Genomic DNA, 5,499 nt, shown 5'->3' on the forward strand with positions numbered 1-5,499 from the left:
AACTTGTTTGAGGATACATGACTGGGAAGATGGTAGCATCTTCATTTGGAGGAATGTTGATAAATTCAGTTTTGGACATTCTGAGTTAAAGGTGTGACATGATTCCTGACCCTCAAAGATCTTATACTCTTAGTTGTGTTTTTCTTGAGGTAGAGAGGGAAATAGATTAGGTCAGGAGGTCTGCGATTAGGCATTTGAGGGGCTATCCTGTGAAGTTACACTTGTTTTCTTTAGGTCCAGAGAAAAGAACTTAAAATGAGCTGTGAGGGGATGGCACAAAGAGGAAAATATGGGCTTGATGTAAGGAAAGACTTCCAAACAATGAAACCTATGCAAAAATAGAAAGAGCTGCCCGAGGAAGTAATAGATTCTCCTACTCAGAAAAGAGTGGATGACAACTTGGATATGTTGTACAGACTGTGCATTATTTTTCAGATACAGGTTAGACTGAGTAGCCACTAAGGTCCCTTCCAACTCTGAGATTCTGTGATTCTGTAGTTTTGTGACAAAAATTCCATGCTTTTTCACTTGTTGGCCTCCATACCTGGGATTCTCTCCTTACTCACTTCTATCTCCTGGCTTTCCTGGCTTACTTCAAGACTCAGCTCAAATCCCTCCTTCTGCAGGAAGCCTTTTCCAGTCCACTCACACGCATGCCTTCCTTCTGAGATTACTTTCCATTTGTATGTTGTTTCTCCCATAAGACTACAAGTCTCTCAGGGTGAGGCCATGCTTTTTACATTTCATTCTGGCCTCAGCACACAGCACATTGCTTGGCACACAGTAAATGCTAAATAAATTCTCACTGACTGACTTCTTCAAATATATGAAAAAGGGAAAAAAAATAGTACCAAATAACAGATATATCAAATGAGTGGTATAGGTAAGAAGGTCTATAGAGTTATTAACTGATTGATTGAGTTCAGAAGAAAGAGATTGCTACAGTCCCCAATTTGTACCATTTAGTTTCTTGGGACTAGAAAGTGATGCCCAGGACTGTGTTGATCTGTACAGGGCACCTGCTCCCTTGAATATAAACGGGCTCTCCTCTCTGTCAGCATGGGCATGATAGGTATCTAAGTGACAGTATCCTAAGTCCAGTCTCCAGACATGGTCTTGTGATCCTCACTTAACCTTGTGTGAGAAGGACCATGGGATTAGTCTGTTTCTGCTTCCAGCCCTGACGTTTTCTCAGCTGTTTTTCTTTTCAAGATATTTTAGCTGCCGGATTTATATTTCCTAAATTCTATTTCATTCTTGCTCCTAGAGACCCAAAAGCAACAGGCAGATTTTAAATAAATCAAATACAATATATAAATATTTAACCGACAGAAAATGTTGGATTTTGAATCTTGGTATACACGGGATTATCTCACAATCGTTTGACATTTTAAAAAGTTAGTATAAATCTCATACCTTCTCTTCCTGTTCTTCCCTAAGGATGTCAAGACTATACTTTGCAAAGGGGCATAACTTCTGCATTTCAAACAACTAATCCCCAAAAGGCATGCTGCTTGATGTAGACCTGAACCAGTAAAAAAAAAAAAAAAATCCCCTTGCTGTTGCAATTTTGCTCAGCAAATAAGAATTCAGGCCTTCCTTTTAGGCAGGGTGAACTACATCATCCAGTGTTTTCAGCATTGAACCTTACATGGTGCTGTTGAATGAGGGAACTGGGCTCATGTCTATTGTTATGGCTTCCTATGATGCTGTAAGATTTCTTTTCAGCCTTCATGCAAAAACTCCCATTTACAAATATCTTCCTGAACAAACTGCCTAAAGGCTGAAAAATGAATGAATGTATGAGAAAGTGTTAAGTGCTTATTGTGTGCCAGGTACTGTGCTAAGCTCTGCACGTATATATATATATATATATATATATATATATATATATATATATATATATATATATATATATATATATATGTATGTATGTATGTATGTATACACACACATATATGTGTATACATACATACAAATACATACATATACCCTATATATATATGTATATTTTTTTTAAGGGAGTGTTCTTGCACATGTACAAGTTTTAGTCAGAGAGGTCATAGAAATACTTAGTGGAATTGTAGAGCAATTGATTGATGTGTCCTCTCTAGGAATGACAGTGTTTTGATTATTGTTCTAAGTGTTAGAGGAGGAAAGGAGAGTGGCATGGGGAGATGGGTGGGGTTAAGGACCACGGTGTAAAGATGTCCAGCAAACCACAGCATTGGAGGGGTCTAGAACCAACTGGAATATCAACACATTTGGAAAGAAAGAGATTAATGAGTAATGCCACTGTGAAGTTGTTATTTGTATTTGTGAAAAGAACAAAGCAATGGTACTTATTAGAAGGTGGGAAATTCAGATTTTAAGAAATTGATTTGGAAAAGAAAGGGAGTTCGATATAGAGGAATGAGCATGTAATTTGCACTCTGGGATTTGGGTTCAAACCCTAGCTTTGTTACTTAGTAGCTATTTGATAATTTGGTAAATTCCATTCTCCCTGGAGGTCTCAGTTTCCTCTTTTGTAAAATGAGTGAGATTAGATCAGATTATCATGAAGGCCCCTGTTGGCAAAAAGTCACATGATCGTAATTAGAATTGTAGTCAGGTTTGTCATTGATTGGGTGTTTTGGGCACACAATGAACAGACACAGCCACCCTGCCCTCCCCACCTCTTATGCTATTGGCTCGTTTCCTCATTAAGTTTCTCAATCTCCCTCCAGGTTTATGAATTCTAAGGCATGAGTATTTGTTAGATTACTATAAACTGTCTGTCCTTACCTTAGTCTGAGGTGAGAAAAAAAAACCAACTCCAGTTTCCTCTTGCTTGGTTTCAAACTGCACACTAACAGTCTTAGACACCTAACGGTCATACACTGTACAATAACTTCATGTAACAAAAGTGACAATAAGCATTTAGAAGAACAGGTTTTGACTTATAGATAATAATGACTGAAGCTGGCAGGGATTGAACCGCTTTCCCTTGGAAGCCTATTTTTATTTCCCTAATCAAGGAGAAATAGAGAGTAAGTGGGCAGACCAGGAAATAAATGAAGGGTGGCTATTGTATGCTTCATTATTAGTTCTTTGGGGTTGTCTTGGATCATTGTATTGATGAGAATCATCGAACAATATTGTTGTTACTGTGTACAATGTCCTCTTGGTTCTGTTTACTTCACTATGCATCAATTCATGTAAGTCTTTCCAGGTTTTTCTGAAATCATCTTGCTTGTCATTTCTTATAGCACAATAATTTTCCATTATAACTATATGTACCAGCTTGTTTAGCCATTCCTCAATTGATAGGCATCCCTTTGATTTTTGATTCTTAGCCACCACAAAAAAAGTTCTGCAAATATTTCCGTACAAATAGGTACTTTTCCCTTTTTTTGGATGTCTTTGAGATGTAGACCTAACAGTGGTACTGCTGGATCAAAGTATTATAGTCCTTTGGGCATAGTTCCAAATTGTTCTCCAGAATGGCTGGATCAGTTCACAACTCCACCAATGCTGCATTAGTATCCCAATTTTTCCACATCCCTTCCAACATTAATCTTTTTTCTTTTTTTGTCATATTAGCCACTCTGATACATGTGAGGTAGTACCTCAGAGTTGTTTTAATTTGCATTTCTCTAATCAACAGTGATTTAGAGCATTTTTTCATATAACTATAGATAACTTTAATTTCTTTATCTGAAAACTGCCTGTTCATATCTTTGACCATTTATCATTTGAGGAATGCCTTGTATTCTTATAAATTTGACTCAACTCTCTATATGTTTGAGAAATGAGGTCTTTATCAGAGATAATTGTTGCAAAAAAAAATTCCCCCAGTTTTCTGCTTTCCTTATCATTTTGGTTGCATTGGTTTTGTCTGCATAAAACCTTTAATTTTATATAATAAAAATGATCTATTTTACATTTTGTAATGCTCTCTATATCCTCTTTGATCTTAAATTCTTCTCTTATCCATAAATCTGACAGATAAACTAAGCCATGCTCTCTTAATTTGCTTATGGTACCACCCTTTATGTCTAAATCATGTACACATTTTGATTTATCTTGATATACAGTGTGGTTGTTGACCTAGTTTCTGCCATACTGTTTTCTAGTTTTCTCAGCAGTTTTTCTCAAATAATGAGTTTTTGTTCTAAAAGCTTGGATCTTTGGGTTTATCACATACTAGATCACTATTGTCATTTACTACAATGCAGTTTGTACCTAATCTATTCCACTGATTCACCACTCTATTTCTTAGCCAGTACTAGATTGTTTTGATAATTACTGCTTTATGATACAGTTTAAATGTGCTATGACTAGACTACCTTCTTTCCCACTTTTTTCACTGATTCCCTTAATATCCTTGAGCTTTTGTTTTTCAAGAGGAATATTGTTATTATTTTTTCTAGCTCTCTATAAAATAATTTTTGATAGTTTGATTTAGATAGAATTCTCATCTTTATTATATTGGCTCAGCTTACCTATGAGCAATTAATAGTTTTCCATTTGTTTAGATATGACTTTATTTGTGTGAAAAGTGTTTTATAGTTGTCATATAGCTCCTGGGTTTGTCTTGGCAGGTAGACTCCCAAGTATTTTATATTGTCTACAGTTATTTTAAATGGAATTTCTCTTTCTATCTTGTGCTATTGAATTTTGTTGGTAATACATAGAAAATCTGATGATTTATGGGTGTTTATTTTGTAGTCTGCAATTTTGCTAAAGTTGTTAATAATTTCATGTTTTTTTTAGTTGATTCTCTAGGACTTTCTAAGTATAGCATCATATCATCCACAAAAGATGACAGTGTTGTCTCCTCATTGCCTTTTCTAATTCCTTTAATTTCTTTTTTCTTCCCTTATTGCTATAGCTAACATTTGTAGTATAATATTAAATAATAGAGGTGATAATGGGGCATCCTTGTATTGAGAAGATTTCTGGTTTATCTCCATTACAGATAATTGGGAAGACTTCTAGTTTTTCTCCATTTCAGATAATGCTTGTTGATGATTTTAGATAAATACTATTTCTCATTTAAAGTAAGCTCCATTTATTCCTATGTTCTCTAGTGTTTTTAATAGGAATGAGTCAAAGGCTTTTTCTGCATCTATTGAGATAACCATATGATTTCTATTAGTTTTGTTATTGATACAGTCAATTATGGTAATAGTTTTCCTAATATTGAACCAGCCATGAATTCCTACTATAAACTCCTCCCAGTCATAGCGTATGATTCTTGTGATATGATGCTGTAATCTCTTTGCTACTATTTTCTTTAAATTTTTTGCATCAATCTTCATTAGGAAAATTGGTCTATATTTTTCTTTCTCTATTTTGGCTCATCCTGGTTTAGGTCTCAGCACCATATTTGTGTCATAAAAGAAATTTGGTAGGATTCCTTCTCCCATTTTTCTAAACAAATTATAAAATATTGGGAATAATTATTCTTTAAATTTTTAGCAGAATTCACTTGTGAATCCATCTGGTCTTGGGAAT

This window comes from Notamacropus eugenii, chromosome 1 (assembly GCF_028372415.1).
Source record: "Notamacropus eugenii isolate mMacEug1 chromosome 1, mMacEug1.pri_v2, whole genome shotgun sequence".
NCBI classification, from domain to species: domain Eukaryota; kingdom Metazoa; phylum Chordata; class Mammalia; order Diprotodontia; family Macropodidae; genus Notamacropus; species Notamacropus eugenii.